At 31.8% G+C, this 9,406-nt stretch overlaps 1 protein-coding gene across 1 annotated transcript in view; it reads right to left on the minus strand.

Annotated features, from left to right (window-relative positions):
* LOC106874782 (CCN family member 1) overlaps positions 1–9,406 on the minus strand; it is a 463,637-nt gene that overhangs the window by 179,098 nt on the left and 275,133 nt on the right. The gene's annotated exons all lie outside the window — the stretch shown is intronic.

Below are 9,406 nucleotides of genomic sequence, written 5' to 3' on the forward strand. Positions count from 1 at the left end.
TATATATATATATATATATGTATATATATGTGTGTTTATACGCAAGCGTTGATATAAAATTTATCTATTTATAATGTTATGGACTTTAGTTATATCATGCAACTTTCAACATAGTTTTATATAAGTATGTTCTTTGGTCGTGAATAAGGAAAAACAAAAGTATCCACGGAAAGCAATGCATGTTCATATACAAAATATGTGCCTCCATATTTATGCAAAATATGTAGCTTCTTGTCTATGCAAAACAGATTGCTTCATGATTATGCAAATATTAATAGAGTGTTTTCCCCTCGGGAAAAGCGCAGTGATATCTATATTTGATAACAAATTCCTTATGTATTATCACATTTTCAAATCCAATCCTTCATTTACCTTCAGCTCTATACACAATACATATAGATTCACTATTTACTTTTATAAATGCCTGAACATGCCAGAACATTCTAACATCCGAAATATGTATCCCAGTATTATCCAGTTATATTTCTGTTCTCAGAAACACAATGGAAATAATCCTTTCCGCTTCAGAATCTACAAGTTCATAAAAATATTTAGACTTTATAATTGGAAGTTTTATATTTTTATGTAATGTTCAGGTGATGAATTTTACTTAATAGTTGTCAAGGACTAGCGTAGTTTTTTTATGAATGCACGCATACATACATTCATAAATACCTAAATACATACATGTATGCATGCCCACACACACATATCTATATATTTGTGTATGTGTGTCTGTGTGTCTGTATATATAAGTTAGGTAAAAATAATTTGTAAGCATATATTAAATGTGTTTTCGGATACTGTGTCTAAGAAATATCTCTTTTCCTCTTTTACTTGTTTCAGTCATTTGATTGCGGCCATGCTGGAGCACCGCATTTAGTCGAGTAAATCGTCCCCAGGACTTATTCTTAGTAAGCCTAGTATTTCTTCTATCGATCCCTTATGCCGAACCGCTAAGTTACGGGGACGTAAACACACCAGCATCGGTCGTCAAGGGATGTTAGGGGGACAAACACAGACACACAAACAGATACACACACATCTATCTATCTATCTATCTATCTATCTATCTATATATATATATATATATATATATATATATATATATATATATGCATATACGTACATATATATACTTATATACGACGGGCTTCTTTTCTGTTTTCCATCTACTAAATCCACTCACAAGGCTTTGGTCGGCCCGAAGCTATAGTAGAAGACACTTGCCCAAGGTGCTACGCAGTGGGACTGAACCCGGAACCATGTGGTTTGTAAGCAAGCTACTTACCCCACAGCTACTCCTGCACCTATCTCTATATTTTTGAAATAATTCTTTAAAATTCTACTTTATGCATTCGATAAAACCATAGACCAAATTTCAGAACTAGATTTTGAATTCCATGAAATCACAATCGTGGATATATTTCGACAAACACTCTGGAATTAGATTCATCTAAAATATAAAAAAATTAAACTTGTCTATAATTTCTTAAAATTTGAAGGGGCTTCTTTACGGAAAATTATTGTTATGCAATTATTATGGAGCCGAAGAAAACAATTTGAGGAAATTGAATAATGTTAAATTATTATTTTCATATTCTGCTTGTCTATTCTATTTGTCATTTTATGTTTATATTATACTCCCCTTTTGTCATTTTCGTGTTTCTATGTATACTTTCTGCTGCAAAAGATGGTGCACGCCTTAGTAAAATTTTGTTTTTGAAGGCAGAATTCATTTCGGTGATTCGTCAATTATATTTTGTCGCCCCTTTATTTTATAATTCTATGTAGTGTATATTGTGTACATTCATATATTTTCTATAACAATGAAATATTTTTAAATTGGTAAATGTATTATTGCTTAAAGCTACCTTCATTTACATGGTTCATGTTTCTACATATGTTTTTGACACTAGGCCATATTATTTACATGTTTTGATATATTGGGGTTTAGGCCTTGATTCTCATCAGTTAATATCAGTCTCTCACGTTTTATCTCTGCAATGTTTTGGTGTTTCGATTTTATTTTCCTTACGTAAAAAAAAAACAAAAAAACATTTGTTTTTGTCCATTCCATTCGTTCATTTAGTTTTAGTCAACCTTTGCTCATATCATAAAATATAGTTTAGGCCACCGTTGCTACCGTAACCTATTTTCCAGTTTATATCAAGTCATTCCAAATTTCTGTGTATGAATTGTGATATTAGTAGATCTTGGGTTTTCCATCAAAGCATCAATTCAGTAAACTTGTCAAGCAACACTTTATGATGAAATGACTTGTGTATTTGGGGAACTGAATTCTGCTGTTCATTATAGTTTTAATATTTCTAGCTGTTTCTTTTATTTCTGTATATTGGACTTTTCCTATTTTTCACGTATCCACAATTAACAGCATAAACGGCTGACATTTTAAACTTGTAAATTTCAACGTCTATAAGATAACACAATATATGTCATATTAATTTATGTAATAAATATATGAATTTATATAATAATAATACTATTAACATTAAAGTCATGTATAATTTTCTATGTATTTCCAACTATCGTCTTTCTCTTCTCTGTAGTTCTAAATCCTGTATACGAAAGACAGAGGATTTCAAACCAGTGCTCGTTTGTTTTAAGGTTATTGTTAGAGTAACCGAGGTTGTTGGCAAGGTAGTAGCATAGAGAGTTTTTGCCATCGATATTTTTTATTTGAATTGACTTCCTTGATATAGAGAATTAATGTTGGAACTTATCTGTATGTATGTAATGTCTCCAGTATCCAAGCAAGACTTTTGATGTCAAGTTAATTTCAGTTATTAATCAATGAGATACATAGCTCATGTTTCCTATTTTCAACTGACTATAATAATAGTTCTGTTTATCAGTAGTTATTCTTTATATCAATATATCATTCGACTCCCTTTCTGCTCCCATCAAAGTATATTGTTGCTGAGCAGTATATTGTTGATAGAAAGGATATCGAAAGATATATTGGGTTTGCTTTAGAGATTAAATATTGATTTCACGTCTTATGTTGATCTGGCCTCATTAGTATTTCATCGGCTTATTTTAACCAGAATATCACTACTTTATCAATTCACACATACTTTCAGGGGCTAGCGGTGTTGGTCATGTTTGTAAATTTTATGTTGGTTATGCTGGGTTATGCTTATCGTAATATTCTTTTTCTCAGTTCCCCTTTCTTTTCTTATGCACTGTAACTGTTAATAGTGTCGCACGCTTCCACTGCGTATGTTTTCTCATTATGCTTGAAAAGGCTATGTTTGAATATCGTACTCCGTAAAGTTTCTTGTTATTGCTGTCAAGTAAAATGTCTAATATTTATTTCAATTAACTTGCTTTGTGTATTTACCATCCATTGTTATTTAGATGAAGTTCAGAGTAGGTTGATTTACAATAATAGTGTCAAAGTTATTTTTCTATCGACACAACGAAAGGAGACTGGGTAAATAAGATTCTTTAGCACATCGATGTTTAAGTATATTATTTCTTTAGAAATTGCTTCGTGAAGAGAGCTTGGCTACTTGTTTTTCTGGAAAAGTTTGTTTATTCTTAGCTTGGAAAAATATCTCCTTTATCTAGTTGTGATTGAATTTATTATGAACAGTTTTCGTTTTTGTGTATTCTAACATTATATTTTTTCGAATAGTATTGTGATATGTTTTCGATAGATGGACAATATATTTTACTTGTGGATTGTATTCAAATGACACTTTACGCTATGATTTGTACGATAAACATTTTGTATTTATTTTTATCAGTGTCATATTTTTTCATTATGATTTATACTTGTCATTTGTGGTTGATTTTGTTGTGCTGCTTTAATGTGTTGCCATAGTTTATAATTTATGGGCACTCCTATTGTTTCGTTTTCTTTGTGTAATTTTCAAATGAAAGTGTGGCTAGAGCGTCGGACAAAATTATCAAGCAGTATGTCTTTCTTTTCTTCGTGTTCCGAATTCAAATTCCGCCGATATCAGTTTTGCTTTCCATTCTTTCTGGATCGAGAAAAACTCTCCACCTTCTCGAAAAATGCTGGCTACATACCGAAATTGATAATGATCTTTTCTATTATAGATAGGCACAAGGCTTGAAACTTGGGAGAAGGGAACTGGTTCACTACATCAACCCCAGTGTTTAATTTTAACATATTTTATTAACCTCGAAAAGACGAAGGGCATTATCGACGTCGGCAGAATTTCATCTTAAAATGTAAAGACTAATGAAACGCTGCGCAGCAATTTGTCCAACGTGCTGAATATTCTACTCGCACGCCGCCTTAATAATAATAATAATAATAATAATAATAATAACAATATTAATATTAATAATAATAATAATAATAATAATCCTTTTCACTATAATAGTTACTAATTTTATCAATCCCGATAGGCAAAACAGGCCTCGGCGCAATTTGAACTCAGAACATAGAGACGGACAAAATGCTGTTGAGAATTTTGCAAGGTGTGCTAACAATTCTGCCAGCTCGGAATATGCTGTGAATTCAAACCTGCCGAGATTAACTTCACTCTCCACCCTTTTTGGGAATCAATTAATATAGTATCAAGTACAGAAGTTCTTATAATTTGACTGTCCTCTTTTCTCAAAATTTCAGCGTCTGTGACTTTAAAAAATCATGATATTACTATTAAAATGCATTTTTATATTGTGTATTGTACGTCTATGTTATTCACTAATTTATTTTAATTCAAATGATAATTTTACCTTTGTTTATTAAGCTATTGATCTGTATTGATATACAAAACCAATTAACTGGTGATTTTGAGAAGTAAGTTCGTCAGAGAAATATTGAGTTTTATATTTTTAGAAACTATGGGATATTTCAAGACAAATCAGTAGCATCTATGTCATTATTGAACCTACTACAAATAGTAGACAAATATGTTTTACATCAGAACTGGACATCCTAAATAAACTGAAAGCTACAATGGGCAATGTGATTAAATACGTATTATTTCTGAATAAAAACTCCTAAGATCAGTGCATTCCGTAGATCATAGGTCCGTTCAGCCAAGATTAAATTTGTTCTAAAAGCAACAACAGCAACTAATTATTATTATTATTATTATTATTACAAATTCAGCCGAGATCGACTTTGCCTTTCATCCTCTTAGAGGTAGATAAAATAAGTACCAGTCGTGCAAGATGTAATCGACTTGCTCCCTCCCAATAACTTGTTGGCTCTTTGCCAAAATTTGAAACCATTATTATTATTATTATTATTATTATTATTATTGTTGTTGTTGTTTTTGCTGTTGTTGTTGTTGTTAGTGGTGGTTGTGGTGTTATTGTTGCTGTTCTTATTGCTAGAGTGTCGAATACACTGCCTTGTATTTATTCGTGCTCTTTTATACTGTGGTGAAAATGCACAATTTCGGTTTTCATCCTTCCAAGGTCGCTAAAATAAAGTACTAAAACAGTTAATGAGATAACCAAATTCGCTGGTCTTGTGCCTAAATTACAATCCGATATTATTATAATTGTTATTATTGTATTTGCTATTTCTGTTCTTATTGTATTGGCTTATTTTTGGCATGATTTCAGAAACAGTAAATTAATAGACGAAATATCATAAGTGTTTAGTATAAAACGCAGTGAGGGTTGACTTGCATTTACCCTCTTTCAAAACAATCAATAGTAGAAGTATCAGTCATGCACTGTAGTCAATGGAATCCATTACATTATTTCCCTAAAATTTTATGGTATCGTAAAACTTAAGCAAACATTGTTATAATTTTCATTTAGTCTTCGTACGTGCACAGTTTTCTAACTCTATTGCTACGGAACATTTAATCTATTATCAAGAGATCTCCTCTGAGTGTCTTAATTACTATTTGGATTTTCAATTTCCCAGCAGGAAATGCAGCGTATCTACTCTTTGCTCTGTTGTATATATTTTCCGGAAGCACTCTTCAACAAACTATATTAACCCGTTCAATAGGGGAAACTGATGTATTACGCATATAATCAGATCAGATCTGATCTATTTTGCTAAGAGCCTTATTTTAATTTGTTAGTTTGAAGGTACCAACATTATTTGGTTGAATACATTACAGAATTTAGTTTCGTATCTCTATAGTATGTATTACAGATCAACTGGTGTCAAATTTGCATTTTTCATCTTAGTAAATTCGAAAGAGACAAAAATGCATCAGCAATGTTTCCGATTATGCTCACTTGGAAATCATTTATGTTTTTGCTCTTTTCGTTGATATAAGTCATTAATAATTGCTACGTATATGATACATATGGAAAAAATTGATTGTCAACAGGACCTAAAATTTATATTACGTCAATAAACCTAAAGAGGGAATTTCTGTGTTACAGATGGAGTTACTTGCAACTTGAGCGCAATCACTTAAACGTCAGTTATAGGAATGTATAATGTGTTTATCTGCAAATTTAAAATTTTAACCACGTAAGTATCTATAAGTTGTAATCGTTGGACGCTTTTATTGTTACTTTTATTTTTACTATTCATCGCTCTGTTGTGTCCATGTCTCGTCTGATGGCTTTCAGATCGGAGATTTCACCTGAACATACGCAAAAGAGATCTTGACCTACAATATCCAAGGACTAGCTAGTAGTCTTTAAGTGGACGACATATGGCCTACGCAAATTCAAATTCATTTGCAGCAGTTTTTGTGTCTCAACTTACGCTCATATGACCATGCTGAACTTTATCTGTAATCATGAATTCGTGAACCAAATAATATAGCGACAACTTTGTCTGTTCTATTTATTAATTATTTAAACTGCGTAGAGGTGCCATTACGGTATACATTAGTAAAGTTTCAAATAGTTTCGTGTTTAAGCAGTTCTATTTAGGAATACATACACACAAACACACACATTTTAACATTATACACACACAGAAGCAGACATTCAAACAAAAGCGCATACTAATTCCGACATACGCACACGACTTCAAATTAGGTTTATCGATGAAGTCTACATTAGTATTTGGCCAGTAAGGATGAAAGAGAAATTTAATTACAAATGCATGTGGAGCAAACTAAAGTATAGGATTCGGATCGAGGAAATTTAAAAAGTTATTACAAACTGTACACTTAGAATTATATTATTCAATGTGTCACTCCATCATTATGATTCTTGAATACGAAATTTTGTCTTTTTCATCTGGTATATATTGACCTGCACAATTGCTTAATATTTGTTCCATTTTAGCGAGTCGTTTCAGAATGTGTCCATATTTGTTTAACGTAGGAAAGTTTCGTGTCTAAATCTCTACCTAAAATTTTCAATCAGTTATTCAAGACATTTTGTGCTTTTCTTTTTATTTGTACGACTGTAATCAAATAAGTCCCCTTTTTATTTTGTTTTCGAGTAGCGTGTGGAGAGCTATAAGTATCGGAGTAAAATTTTGCTTCTTGTATTGGCATTTGAAATGAATGTATACATAAATTTCATAAGTTCGCAGAGAAACAAACTAATACGTTGACCGAATGCAAGGATGCATATTGCAAATGAACATTTATAAAATCTGTTATTAATATGCATGACTTCTGAAAATACCGATTTGCTAAGCAACACAAGTAAAAAGTATATACTTGTGTGCCTGTTTGGTGTGTGTGTGTGTGTAGGTACGTATGTGTGAGTACATCTGCATATATATACGTATGCACAAAACCAATACTATTATAACTTGAAAAATATATAATGTGTAGAATTCATACAATACACATAGATACTTTTACATGAAATAAATACAAACATACATGTATACATAAGAATATAAATGGAATGTACATACACGTACACGCGCACACACACACATTCATGACAGACAGCACTTATGCTCCATCATTGCCTTAATCGTGAGTACGATCAGACCATATGTACAAACAAACGTATTTACATGACATTAAATATATATATATATATATATATATATATATATATATATATATATGTATAACCATATAACCATATAAACATGCATGGTACTGTGGACAAGAGGGTTTGTAAGGGGAGGATTCACTGAAGGGGGATATAAATAGGAAGGGATTCGATTGAATAAACTCTAAATATGACTGTTACTTCAATGCATATACATAATTATAGAACAATCACGTTGACATGCATACATAAACATCTCTTAGAATTGGTGTTTGGCTGGTTAAGATTTGAACAGCATTGATGTGGTAAATATGTGATATAAGTGTAAAGTTGCATGTAAAATTGTAATTGTTAAAGCTAATTAGAAAAACTGGTTCTATATTTTATTTTAATAAATGAATATATATAGATAATTTGGTCTTAATAATATAATACACTAAAATGATTGTATTGTTTACCTGTGGCATTTACAAATTGTTCGTGGTTAGAAAGGCTATACTAAATTATACTTAATACTATGTGTATTATTCTACATCACTTGCCTCTTATTTTACTAATTTCACTTATTGGACTGCAGATATTCTGACGCAAGTCATTCGATCACTTTAAAATATATTCGTGATGCAGATTCATTTCTTGGAGAGGTGACACATCTACTTTTTCTCTACAGCATTCTTTTACATTTCCCCAATAGCTTTTATATCACTAACATTGTCGAGTACAATGAACTTTATCTTCCATGTAAAAGTAAGAACAATCATTTAAATTTCATTGCCCTCATTCTGTGTATAGTTTTAAATAAAACTGTTTATATCACATGATAACTCTAACTAGACCTGATTTTTACTGCATGAAACATCGCGGAAATAGTAGCACAAATACAGTTTTTCATTAGTTTTCCTGTTTCTTTACTAAACAGAATGTAACATTGAAGGAAAACCCCATGCAGTTATTCCCGATATAACAATAGCAAACTGAGTTGCTTCAAATCGATCCATATTTCTATGAAAAAAAGTAGTGTCAGAATACAGCAACAAGCATTTTTATAACAGTATTATTGATTATCTGCTCTTTCTAGCATACGGTTAGAAATATAAGAATTAGAATATTCTGTCGACAAAATTTGATGGAATGAAACCGGGTGACATATGCATAGGCGTTGTTACTATAGATGTTTGGACATGAGGGTATGCACATGTTGAGCATACAAGCTCGTTAGTAAATGTGATTGATAAATCGGTGCATCAAGCATGTGATATTTTGTAAGTTGTATTTTCTCCGTGAGGGACGCGCAGTTTGTCAATTTTGCTGTCACATGTCTTGCCTCGTTGGAAGTCCATTACAATCCAGACGATTGCTGACAATTAGAGTTTATATATATGTATGTATATTAGTGGCTGTGTGGTAAGTAGCTTGCTTACGTACCATCTGGTTCCGGGTCAGTCCCACTGCGTGGCACCTTGGGTAAGTGTCTACTACTGTAGCCTCGGGCCGACCAAAGCCTTGTGAGTGG

This window comes from Octopus bimaculoides, chromosome 3, assembly GCF_001194135.2.
Source record: "Octopus bimaculoides isolate UCB-OBI-ISO-001 chromosome 3, ASM119413v2, whole genome shotgun sequence".
NCBI classification, from domain to species: Eukaryota; Metazoa; Mollusca; class Cephalopoda; order Octopoda; family Octopodidae; genus Octopus; species Octopus bimaculoides.